This window comes from Microtus ochrogaster, linkage group LG2, assembly GCF_000317375.1.
Source record: "Microtus ochrogaster isolate Prairie Vole_2 linkage group LG2, MicOch1.0, whole genome shotgun sequence".
Classification (NCBI taxonomy): Eukaryota; Metazoa; Chordata; class Mammalia; order Rodentia; family Cricetidae; genus Microtus; species Microtus ochrogaster.
Genome location: NC_022028.1, coordinates 12,026,383 through 12,039,987, shown reverse-complemented (window position 1 = coordinate 12,039,987; position 13,605 = coordinate 12,026,383). Strand labels below are relative to the sequence as shown.

General features: G+C 40.1%; 1 protein-coding gene across 7 annotated transcripts in view; it reads left to right on the top strand.

The window, feature by feature from the left end:
• The first annotated feature begins 1,178 nt into the window (after positions 1-1,178).
• The window catches only part of Fam135a (family with sequence similarity 135 member A), a 73,479-nt gene continuing 61,052 nt past the window's right edge, over positions 1,179-13,605 (top strand). For all 7 annotated transcript variants that reach the window (XM_005359880.2, XM_026785494.1, XM_026785498.1 and 4 more), the window contains exons 1-2: positions 1,179-1,445; positions 2,860-2,948. The gene's annotated coding sequence lies outside the window, so the exon portion shown is untranslated. The remainder of the gene's footprint in view (positions 1,446-2,859; positions 2,949-13,605) is intronic.

Genomic DNA, 13,605 nt, shown 5'->3' with positions numbered 1-13,605 from the left:
ATCAAGTCATGAAATAACATCACAACATGATGAAGTGATAGATTTACTCTTTGGACTTGTAGCTGTTGTACCCATAAAGGAAGTGCAATATTTAAACTTTGCTTTCCTCAGTTTCAGTCTCATAGTTGTTACAGAAATATACTCACTTACCATTGCATACTGTGGGCACCCACCTTAGTATCTACGACTCTGTCTGTAGAAGTCATTTATGCAAATGTTAACAGACTGGTTATCATAGGGCAACTGAGGCATTTCAATCCTGTTTAAAAATCTGTTCAAAAATGAAGGAAAGCCAAGGGGTAAATCATATTTAACAGTTAATGTCAAAGGGCCTAAGGTACAAGGCAACATCACCCCTGCCAAGTGAACAGAAAAGTTTCGTTCATTATTATTGTAGCAAAATATACAGAAAACTTGCCATTTTAAACCATTTTTAGATCAGTGGCACCACACCCACTCTCATTATACATAACCATCGCCACTATCCGTCCTCCCCCTTCATTTTTTATCAAAAGCTGTTGAGGAGTTTTGCTGCAACCCTGCTTTCTCGTCACACACAGAAGCTTTAGCGCGCTATACAGTGTTCTGCTGGGACAGTGGGAAAGGGAGGATGAGGTTAATCAATGAGGGACTATTTCACATGAGCTTCTGTTAATGGAGTTTAAGATCTGAAAGTTTCTATTTGGATGCCATCAATCAAGAAGCTAATGGATCAGCATCCCCGCATCGCCACAACCATATAGGAGCCCCAAAGGGCAGCACGGACCCTCAGCAGCTTCCTTGCTATTGCCCTAACAGAGGCGCAGGGGCCGGCTCAGCCTGGGCTGCAAGGAGAGAAGAAAGGATGACTCCAAGAGCAATCTCCACAGTCTTAAATTGAGCTTTCTGGCCTCTTCGGGCTCCTCTAAGTCGTGACCAGCTCTCCATACTGTCCCTCAAACTCCCACTTCAACCGGGCTCGCGCTTTTTATTGACGCAAGCCTCCCGTTCTCGCGGGAACTCGGGAGCGCGAGCCGGGAAAGGAGACCAAATCTTGAAATCTCGGTTGGCGCCGGCGCGGCCACAGCGGCTGGGGCTCCAAAGGGGCGGGACGTGGAGCCCAAAGGGGGCGGGGCCTCGCTCCTGAGAGGGCGGGACGGAGCGCGAGGGGGAGGGGAGAGCGCTAGGGGCGGGGCCGCGGGCCGGGACCTGTTGAACGCAGGTATCGTTCGCTGGCCGCGCTCCCTCGGGACCCAGGCGACTGCGCATGCTCGCCGGCGGCGCTGGGCCGGGAGCCGAGCGCCCGTGACGAACCGACTTCCAGGCTTGCGGTGGTTGCGGTGGCTGCGATGGCGATGTGAGTGGGCCCCGGGCGGGATGGTGCTGACCTGGGGAAGGACGCCTTCCAGCCGGACGCAGAACTCCTCCACCGCACAGGCGCGAGCCGAGGCCGCGCGGCTTGAGAGGTGAGCCCCGCACTGCCCCGCGCGACTTCCGACCCCTCGACCCGGTTCGGGTCCCTCTGCCCCGGGGCCGAACAGGAAGCGGCCTCGTCGTCTGGTCCGACTCCGCTGCCCTGGCCTCAGCCGGCGGTGGCCGGCGGTCGGAGCCCTGTCCTGGGCCCGCTGAAGGTCGGCGGGGACGCGAGGGGCGCGGCACGCAGCCTGGTGCTCCCAGCCGGCCCTTCCCGCACCTCGCTCCCGCTGTCCAGCCCGCCCTCGTTCCGCTCCGTCTTATCCGCCTGGCCCTGCGACCCTCGTCCGCTTTTCCCCCGCCCCTGCGTGCCCTTTGGCCCCGGTGGTCCCTTGTCGGTCCTGCTTTGCGCGATTTGCTCCCCTGGACTGTGCATCCCCAGTCGATACCTCTCAGCCTTCGCTGACCAGTTTTCTGAGTGTTGACACTGTTTTCCTTCTTTGGTACTTCATCCTAGCTCTTTTGTTAGTTATTAGCTTGTGGGAGGGTGGGATTGTGTGTGTGTGTGTGGGGGGGGACTTTTTGCTTGTTTTGTTGTTGTGCCTAAGCATCTTTTTGCGCTAGTGCTCTCTCTGTGTTCCACCTTGCCTTCAGAGGCCCTCACTCTCTTACCTCTTTGGCTACCCTGCTTCATTGCTTTCTGGCCAGTGGCCCCCAAAACCTCCATACTGAACCGATTTCTATTCTCTCTTCTTGAGTGGTTTTTGGTTTCTCATCATAAAACTTTTTCTTGTTTGTATGGATGGAGCCTTTTTATTCAGTCCATTTGTTTTACTTTTTATTACATCCCTAAAGAGTTGTAATACGCCCTTGTCTCTTCTGCTTTCGACCTAATCTGGAGATTACGCTCGGTATCCCTAGTGCTATTTCCTGAGAAGTCGATTTCTTCTTTCTTCTCCTGAAAATATCGTCTGAAGAATGGCAGTACATGTTATTGAATCTTTAAGAAACGTATACCAGTTTATTTTATGAGAAACACTCTGGCCATTTATAAAGAGTTAAGATTTGGCAAAGGTTAATGCTCCAGTAACTCTAGTTGTCCAGGAACAAATCTGAAATAAATTTAACCAGAACTTACTATATCAAATTTATTGAATTGGTGTTTTCACTCACTATCACGCTTGGTCGCATCATTTTTGAGTCTGTTCTCTTTAATAAATGTCTGCGGTCTCTGCTAACAGGAATAGGGTAACTGCTCACTGAGGAGGAACAAAGGAGAATAGAAGTATTAATCTTTTGAATTGGGCAAACGAATTTAATAAAAAAAAATTGAGAGTCTTTCTTCTCTTCATTTCGAGCCAGATCTAATTAAAGAAAACTTCTGTTTCTGTTGATATTGGTGTAGTAGTGTATTCTGGAGGCATCTGCCTAAGCAATTATTTTCAGTAAAGTTTGCCTTTATTCTAGGGTTGAAGACCAACCGGATTATGTGTTTCAATCTGGAATCTCAAAGCAGCCCACAGACAATAAATTCTTTCTTATGCTACCTATGCCAGGTAGGAATTAAATTTTTCTATTTCTATTTTAAGAAGGGAAATACCAAGGCAAAAAAAAATAGTTTTGCTCCGTGTTCAAGGTGGCTTACTCATAGAAAGCAGAAGGATCTGGTGTTGTTAAACCACATTTCTCTTAGAAAAGCTAGCATTCCCCGTGTATGATGACGAATTCGTCCTACATTTAACATTTTAAATGCATTTCCAATGCAAATAAAATCATTGCTGTTTCTCAAAGAAGCTTGTTTTCCTCGAAAAGCAGATCTTTTTATCTGTAGGGAATTATCCATTAGAAAGTCACCTTTCTAATCTGCGCATTCTCATTGTAGTGAACTGCTTTTATTTTCTTTGCAATTAAATAAGGGGTTTCTGTTATACAGCTGGCACAGGACTAAATGTCAAGAGATTTGAACCCATAGTATAACTCAGTAGTAGTTTGTAGAAACCACTTAGCTTCTAACCTCAGTGTCTCCACCTGTCGAGTGCAGTGATACTGCTGGCAACCCAGTAATCTATCTGTAGTCAGCCCTCGCCATTTAAACATGCTTGGGGCCACCACAAACAGAAATTTCTGTGTAAATATGCCATTTGTGTTTGTTTAATTTTCTATTAGTAACAATTAAGTTGACTACTTAGATCTCTGAAGATCAAGCTAAACAGTTTAATTTTTTTTTTCAGATTTCTGTGTAATATCTAGTAGAATACTAGTGAACTATGGACTGGCTTAGATTAGTTAATGTTCAGACACAATGAGCAGACATTGGATCACTCAGTATATAAAGCAGATAAATGCTTTATTTGCTAGGAGTTGGTACTCAAAGGAACTACAAAAATTCTATCTTTAGTAACTCTCTAGTTTTTTGCTATTGTCTTTTATGTTCACTTTAGTTTCTGTAAACTATAGTCCCTGGAGACTTCTGGGTTGCTAGAGATTGTTTAGGAGATATAAAAGGCAAGGATTTCCTTTGCTTTGAATTGAGATATTGAGGAAAACGCTACTTAGAGAACTGTGTGATCCGTGCATGTGTTTATTTCAGAGAGCGAGTGGACATAAAGCATGGATATTTAAAATGCGTGGGGTTAGCTTGTCCTGAGTGTCAGGAAGAAGGCTGAGGAATGAATAGGAACCAGCTGCAGAGTCGTGATACCGAGAGCATTCTTACTGAATCCAGAGGCTTTCAGAAAAGTAGCATACACATGTTATAAGCACGCATGTTTTCAGGAATTTAGCGAGGCACTGCCACAGTGGTTGCATATTTTAAAGATTGGAAGTTTTTAACATGTACCTACATGTTTAGTTATCAAGTTATATATGCTAAACATAAAAATTGGTCTCTTTTATAGATATATAAAGGTGCCAGGTATACTGTGCTATTAAAGAATATCTCCTACTTAGAATACTTTTTACATAGTTCTTGTTATTATGAAGCCAACTTTGTGAATTATCTCTCAACCAAGAAACCATTCTGAGAAAATTATAGTGTATACTTCCTTTTAAGGAGTTTTGTTAGACCACTCGTAATACAGAAATTATTTCTAAAGTATCTTGTGAGTATAGAAATCTGGATCTGACCAAACGTAGTGGGTTCTCAGTAGGCATCTAGAACATTTCTGTTGCTGCATTTAGCTACAATTAATTTAGTCTGACCTAGAATTGGTATTCCTTTATTGAATCCCTTGAGGTTGCCCCATAGAATGCAAGTGCAGCATTCATAATTGTTTTTAGAACAGTGGTGACTGTCACATGGTGTTCAAGTTGCCAGTAAGTTAGACTTGGAAATGCTGCTCTCCCCTCGGGTGTTAAGTAACACCATCAGGGATTATCATCTCGGTGTGGGACCACGGAAGCCTGTGTACCCCCAGCTGTCACTTCCATGGAAACCAACCATCACTTCTGTCTTTTGCAATTGAGAGCTCCAGATTTTCAGACTGCTCTATCCTTACTCGGTTTTAAGACTTAAAAGTAGTTCCCTATTTGGGTTTTCTCCAGCTCCTTTATGTAAAATTCATAACAACTTTCCCACCACATTACAAGTAATGTAATGCTTGTAGAGGAGTTTTTAAATAGTCTCATATAGGTGAGCCAGGGAAATGTTAGGAGTGAAATCAGTAAATTGAGAATCTAATTGAAATCTTTAGTAGACTTTTCTCCCAGCCTTTGCAAATAGATTCATTGACTTTTAGTTGAAGCTAATCATTCTCCATTTAAAGTCCCCGGTCCTATAAATGAAGATATTTTCAAGTGATACACTTGAAAAATATAATTATAACTAGTTTTACTTGATCTGTATTACTTTGAATAGATATTTTCCTTAATAGAATTATTTAAAAATTATGATAAAAGTCACAAGATCAGCGTTTATTGATCACCATGCACCAAATACCATGTTTAGTGCTTTGTGTATATTATCTTTTAAACATTAATTTTCCAGCTAGAGATTATACAATTTTTCCATTTGAGAAAACAGATTTAAATCTGAATTGGAATTCAGGTCTGGTATCAAAGTTGCTAGTAGAATAACAACTCCGAGGAAGCGTAGGATGTCAAGAAAACTTTGTTTCCTACAATATTTTTTTAGAAAGTTTTGATTCTTTTTACTGAGTCTTGTTTTCTCTTGAAGTAACCAAAGAAATATTTCAAGCACTGTTGAACATACCCTTGAACTAGACATCACATGATCATGGTGCTTCACTAGGCTTTTGTTTTGTTGACTTGTCTGAAGTCTTAAAGGTATATAATAGCGTGGCTTATTCAAAGGCATTTTAGCCTGTGGTGCTGGGAGAATTGTGTTTACACTAATGCATCCTTTAAAAGTTTATATGAACTGCTTTTAATAAATTGAATATTCCTTTTGTCTAAATAATAATGGAGGTAGGGTTTGTCCATTGCCACAGGAAAAGTTCTTTGTTCACCCGTTTCGTTACAGAAGGAAACCTAGACAAACTCTCAGAATAACTAATGCTTCCTATTGTCCTTCTTAAAATTTGCTGCCCTTTTTATGCCGTTAACATAGTTTTCTAATATCACCAGTGTTCTTTTTGTTGTTTATCTTAAAGAGTTCCTAATTAATGTCAGTTCTAATATTGGTAATAATGCATTTCCTTTCTAGTAGTCAGCTGTTTAGACAAACTTTAAAGAAACGAGAATAGATGATCCCTTCAAAGTATACTTTAGTTTGTGTGGCTGTGGGTGTGAGAACTTTAGAATTTCATTGGAAATACTGTTGATTGCATGGGAAACTGAATATAGTTAATTCAGTAAGGTAATTTTTTCCCATTAGTGTTGTGTTCTAATTTTCCTCTAGTGGACACATTCATCTATGGCTTCATGATCATTAACTATTTTTTACAGCAGTGCTAGTGTGGACTTTAGAGTATTGTAAGTACAAATATAGGCAGTGGGTTGAACACGTTTTAATTCTTTGTCTTTTTTCATTATTTCCTTTCTAAATGACTTTGAAATAGTTTCTCTTCTATGTGACTTTGAAGCAAACATTCTGAACCTTAATTTCTAGACTTCTAGGAGAACTAAATCAAGTAGCATAATTAAAGCTACCAGTGCAGGAGTTGCTGTGCCAAGTTGTAAGTGCCTGTATTTTCTTTTATTTTACTTTGCTATTTGGTTTATATTTGATATCATCAGTGGAGAATAAAGCTGTTCAGAAACATGTCTGTCAAGCTACTCTTTCATTTCCTCTGGAAGGTCTGTCCTCTCCCCTCCCCAAAGAAGAGAATCTAGTTCCGTAGTTTTAAATTTTGTATTCACGCAGTGTGCAAATGGCTGGTAAAATGCTAAGTTCAGAGTTCACTTTTGATAAGTGAGGAATGCCATCCAAAATGTCTAGATATATATGATTTTCCTTACTTAATGTGTCCTTTTTACTGTAACAACACTCATGAGTTCAGTTTTGCAGCAAGTCACCCTTTTAAATGAGTGGCTGGCTTTACTGCTGAGTATATGTACATGTACAAGTGATTCTGAGTAAACGAAAGGTTACAAGTTATCTGAGTGGTAGTGATCTTTAGGGGGTGCTGCATGCCAGGTTGGCTGGGCTATATAGGGCAGGGTATGATCCAGTACTGAGCGTGGTAAGCTTCTGCAAGAAGCTTGCAAAGATGGATAGGGTGTCATGGCCTCAGTCAACCAGAAAAGAATATAAACCTAAGAATAAGATTTGCTCAGATTTTCAGAATCAGCCAGTCAGTGAACACTTAATCACAGGACCAGAATTTACGGACGATAGCAGACTTGATTAAAAAACTGCAAATCCAGATGTCATCATCTGATTGTTTTCAGTATATATGCTGTGGTTTATGACATGGTCAAGATTAACTCAAAGTAGCTATGTAAATTTAGAGTTCTAAATTTAGACTGAAACTCAGGAAAGCTAAGCATTCCTTTCATCGGGAGGCCTAGCTTCCTGCCAGTTGTGGGCTACAATCAGGACTGTTAGAAGAACTTTATGTTACTCACAAGAAAACAGCTTTCTCAAGACTTCTAGGTTCCTTCTATTTAAGGTCTCCTAATTATTTCTTTAGAGAAACCCAAGGAAACTGACACGAACTTTATATTCATTGCTATTAGATTCATTGAGGTAACCCCATTTTAACCTCATTAGAACATTTCTCTACCATTTCTAATTAGCATACTTAAATTAACTTTGCATCTTAGATAGTCTTCCTGTTGTGAGGGAATCTGCTGTTCCTTCATTTGAGATCAGTTTCCATGTCTGTCATAATGTGAGCTGTATGGCTCCTTAAGTGCAAGCTAAACTATGTTAGATAGTATTTATCTGGAAAAAATGAACTTGTTCACAGTACTAAAGGAAAAAATATTTCATGTCTTATGAGAAAATGATATATTAAATGCTAACAAGGGGCCTTTCAGGGAACATTTTTTTTTCTGTAGTTGGTATCATTTGGGTATTGTTTGGACTATCATTATTACAGGTTCTGATTCCATTTATCTTATAGACCCTAAATTACAGGCAGAATTCATAAACTAGCTGTTGCCTCCACCATTGCTGGAAGGGTGGCCCTTATATTCCTTGGACTGACAAGTATGGCATTTCTAATTTGTTCAGCTCCTTTTCCATCTGCCTTAGTCAACAGAATATCCCACAGGTGTCTGTGATCCCATAGCTGAAGAGTTAAGGCTGCTTCTTGATTTCTGTGAGAGAATTAATTTCTGTGGTGTCCAGTCCATCTTAAGGAACTTCTGAGCTTTGCCTCTCAATTTCAGGTGCTTCCCCATCCATGGTGTTGTAAAACACTAATGACTTCTAAGTTGAGGAAGTGTTTTAGAATTAGTGTGGGTGATGTAGGAGCATTTCTTGCAGTTTCTTAAAGTATCCCTTGGCAGTTATTTAGTACTAATAGCTGTCTCATCTGCCCTGATGGGAAGTTGGTATCTTGGTAGCTCTTAAGCTGTGCATGGCAGTACTATGCATTTAGAACTACTTCTGGGGCAATTAGTGTATACACACTAGCCAGTTAACAAGACAGCTTAGTATGAATAGACTGGTTTATAGTAGAAGGTTGTGAGTGTATGAGATTTACAATTTTCTAGTGACCACACATTTTAAACACTGATGAAATTAGTTTTGAGGGGCTGGTGAACTGTCTCAGTAGATCAAGGTACTTGTTCCCAGTCTGATGATATGGACCCCACCCAGTAGAAGGAAAGAATCTATTCCTGCAAGATGTACTTTTGACTTCCTCATGCATGCGGACATTGTGTGCCCCTGCATGTTAAATGCATAAAAATGCTGAAAAATGGGGAAACAGGTGCAAATAATTTTGGGTATTCTGTCTAAAATACTGCCTTGAGATATGTCAGTTTCTGAAGTATCTGAAGGATAGTGTATCTAAAATACATATATATGCATTTATATATTATATTGTATATAAATATGCATTTTAGATACACTATCCTTCAGATACTGTATACAGAATATTATATCTAAAAATATAATATTCTTGAGCTACCAACTGAAGGATATTATATCTAAAATACTACCTTGAGATATGTGAGTCAGTAAATGAAGTTCTGAAGACATGGCTTGGTGGTTAACAATACTTGCTACTCTTGCACAGGACTCGAGTTTTATTGCCAGGACCCATGTCAGGCAACTCATAGCCACTAGGGAATCTGGCCCCTGAGGGCACCCATACACAAGTACCCATACATACACATAAAAGGTTTTTAAATATTTTTGAAAGACATGTTGTAGAAGATAGTCCTATGTCAACTTGACACAAGCTAGAGTTACCTGAAAGGTGCAACCTCAACTGAGAAAATGCCTCCATAAGATCTGGCTCTAGGATGTTTCTTAATTAGTGGTTGATAGGGAAGGGCCTACATGGGCTCTCCCTGGGCTGGTAGTCCAGGGCTCTATAGAAAGCAGGCTGAGTAAGCCACGGAGAGCAAGCTTGTAAGCAGCACCCTCTATGGGTCTGCATCAGTTCCAGGTCTTCCCTGTCTGAGTTTCTGTCCTAGTTTCTTTTGATGATGAACACTAATGTGAAGGTATAAACCAAAACCAAATAAATCTTTTCCTCCCGATCTTGCTTTTTTTTTTTTTTTGGTCATAGAACCCTTAACTAAGATACATGTCAATATAAAAAAGGAAGCATGATTTTTGTACTAAATCTTCAAAATTCATTATATATATAAAATCAGCGTATTTTAATCTACCCCATCTTTTCTGTTTTGTTTTTAGAGATAGCACTCACTGAATAACCTGACTGGTCTGGAACTAGCCATGTACACCAGACTGGCCCCAAACTGACAGAGATCTCTTGCCTTTGCCTCCTGAGTGTTAGGATTAAAAGTGTGTAATGTCATGTCTTGCCCTAATATTTTTAATTGGCTACATATAATGCTCAAAGTAGTACCAGCACAATAAAGCTATGTTTAATAGGTATCTTACTTCAGGTTTCTATTGCTGTGAAGAGAGACCATGACTATGTCAAGTATTATAAAGGAAAATATGTAATTGGGGCTGACTTACAGTTTCAGAGGTTTAGTCCATTATCATCGCAGTGAAAAGCATGGCAGCAAGCAGGTAGACTTGGGGCTGAAGAAGGAGCTGAGAGTTCTACATCTTAATCTAAAGGCAACAGGAAGTGAACTGTGACCCACACTAGGTGTAGCTTGAGCATGTGAGACCTCAAAGCCTGCCCCCACAATACATACCTCCTAATAGTGACACTCTCTATAGGTCAAGCATTCAAATATGAGTCCATGGGGGCCATTTGTGTTCAAACCACCGCAGCAGGGAAATCTAACTTGATTCACGTTAGATTAAAATTAAGAAATCGGTTCTTCAGTCATACTAGACACCTCTTTGTTGTGTTCTCCATTTTGGACAGAGCGTTTTAGAAAGAACAAAAATGACTTTCAGATTATCACTGAATTTTTTTTTTCTTGAACTAACTTTTCCTGAGATATTACAAGGTAATTTTTTTTTCCCTGTTTATCAGATTTGCTAGGCAGGAGTAGCAAAATCCTTTCTTTTCTCCATAAGGGCTTTTTGACATAAATTTCTCACTGAGTACTAGAGTCATCTCCTTGTCTTGGATTAGGGTTTGTGGCTTGCTCAACTGAATTATCTGTTGGTAACTTAGGAAATTGTGCAGAATGGATCGTTTGATTGGCCTCCAGATTATTGAGTTCTGCATTCTGTTTTGCCAGGGCTAGAAGAGTAAACCATTTAGTCTCAGATAAGTCAGCTGATTTTAATAGCTTCAGAGGCCAGGGTTAAATTGATGGGCTCTGAGCCAGCCCTGGACTGTTCAAGAGACTGTGATTCTCATGGCTTGTGGAGGCTGCAGAAAGGTCCTTGCATTGGAGAATGCCCTAAGCATAACTGTAGCAAAAGAAAGAAGGCTTTTCTAGCACTTGCTTTAGTTCTTGAGACAGGACAGACCATGACCTTTTTTTTGTTAGTGTCATAAAAATCTGTATAAATTAGAGATCGATTTGCTGATCCATAGAATGAATTTGCACTTTCTGAATTTGGCTTGTAGTGTACAGTTTTTGTCCTTATTTTTAAATTTTTAAAGTTGACAACTTTTAAAAGTAAGATTTTACCTTGAGGGGAAAAAAATGGCTTCCCACTTCCTCTTGAAAATTTTATATCACCAATACTTGCCACCAAGGATAAACTGAGGATCACAGAACATGTTTGGTTCCTCTTGCAGAAAGCCAGCAAGAACTGAAGGAGCCACGCAGCATTTGCTTAGTGTTTCATAGGTGAAAAAAGACTAGTTTGTGACAAGAGAATCACAGACATGTTTAATGACCCCTAAAGCCCTAAATTTTTCTTTTTTCTGTTATCCCTTTACCTTTTTTTTTTAATTTTATTTCTCTTCGCAGTTCATTAAAATACAACTGCCTGTGCTTTAGAGGGTAACAGTGACAATCACAGTGATTTATAAGCCTCATCTGCATATTTGTACATTTATATGTTTCTTTTTAAAGTTGCTTAGTAAAAAGGGAAGGATGTAAGGAAAGGCGATAGCAGCAACATAACAAAGAGCACAGCAGGATATAGGAACTGGAGTAGAGGGAATATACACCAATAAAGGCGCTTGTTTGTCGGTGCCTGTTTTCAATATATCCATATCATAAGTCCTTTCTCCAAATTGGCTTATTTTAGATAGGAGAAAAATGATCATTTCTGTTCATGGAATCTTTAATAATAGCATCTTAAATATTTCTAAATTAAATTTGAGAACCTTCCATGTGTCTGGCCATAGGTATGGCTCAATAAACAGTAACCAGAATTTCCCATTTTTATAGAAGTTTATATTTTAGATATGAGAGTAATAAGACTGGATTTGGTACCATTTACTTACAATTAAGTTATTTAGAAGAAGTAGACAGATTGGAAATTCAGGACCAGCATGGGCTATGTAGCAACACCCTGTTTTTAAAAGATAGTAGGCAAAGTGTTGTAGGTTATTTGTAAACTGTGTGAAGATTTATTGTTGTGATTAGTTTAATAAAGAGCTGAATGGCCAATAGCTAGGCAGGAGAGATAGGTGGGATTTCCAACTAGAGAGGAAAAGGAGGAGAAATCTAGGTGTGCCAATTACTCCAGAGAGACTCCAGCGAGACATGGAGGGAATTGGACATACAGAATGAAAGAAAGATTTAAAAAAAAACTATGAAGTAAAAACAATGATCAATATCAATAGGTTGAGTTATAAGAGCTAGTGGAACAAGTCGAAGCTAAATGCCAAACTTTCATAATTAATAATAAGTCTCTGTTAGTGTGCGAGCAGATGGCCAATGAAAAAGCTTACTATAGTAAAGTCTTTAATATTTTAAAGAGACGTAAGAGCTTAGGAAACCAATAGGGTGTGGCAGGATGATGTGGCCAGGGCAGGCCTAATTGAGAAGCTTGTTTTTGAGTCTAGCCCCAGAGAAGGTAAAGGAATGACTTATGTACATACCTGGAGGGACGAGAGCTCCAGAGAAAAGTGGATGCAAAAACTTTGGGGCCATCTAGCATGCTTAAGGAATAGAAAGGAGTTGCATATGGCTGGAGAGCGCAGCCTGCTAGGAGTTGAGGTCAGAGAAGTTAGGAAAGAACTGCATAGATCAGGTATGGATACGTGCATTCACTGTCAGGGGACTCAAGACTGTAAAACTGAGTGGTCTGAGCAGCTCAGACACTGGAGTCCATAGTCCTTTCCTTCTTTGCTAGTCCTAATCTGTGTGATCAAAAATGTATTCCATCCTAGACACAATGAAGAAAGTGAGGGTCAGAGCGAAGATTTTTCTTTTAAACAAGTAAGGCAGATATGACATGCGTCACTTCAGTTTATATTCCATGAGTAGGGTCAGGTTGGCCACATTCCATGGGCAGAATAATTTGGCGTCAAAAGAGATTGTTCTCAGTCTCGGACTGGCTAACCATTTGGCTTGGAAAAGAGGAAAGAAGTGGCACGCAGTGCACCAGTCTGCTACTCTAGCCATCAGATGTTCCATGTGTAACCTGTCAGAAACACATGACATCCCTTCCTAAATCAAAACAAAACTAAAGAACTAAATGAACCCACTGTGTGTTACATTAATCCTAGGTCACTGAGAGATCTGCAAGTCCGGTTACCTAGAAATAAAACACCAGGCTGCCCCACCCCATCCCTCCTACATGTGCCAATATTTTATGATAAAATCAGAAACAGAATAGTAAAAAGTCTCCCATTTGGGAAAACAAACAGTAGGAAAGACTTTGTAGCTGAGAGCAAGGCTGGACTGGAATGATGAAGATACTCTGTCCTGCAGTGGAAGAACACCTGCGTTCACTGCATTAGGAGGCCTCTGATTGCTGCTGTCTGGATTCTTCCTTGTGTTAACCTCCATACAGCTACATTAAAGCTCACGCTCAGTTTTCATAGCCTTCCTTTCATAGCTTCCTGCTATTGCAAATTCTATACCTAGTCACAGGCTTTTGTACGTTATTTCTTTGACAAATACTGTTCTGTAAAAAAATTAAAGTGTTGCAAGGAGAGGGCCCACTTGTTTGTCCCAGCTTCCCGGCTGGCTAGCTTAGCCCCAAAATAACCTCACAGAAACTGTATTAATTAAAACACTGCTTGGCCCATTAGCTCTAGTTTCTTTTCTTTTCTTTTTTTTCTTTCTTTCTTT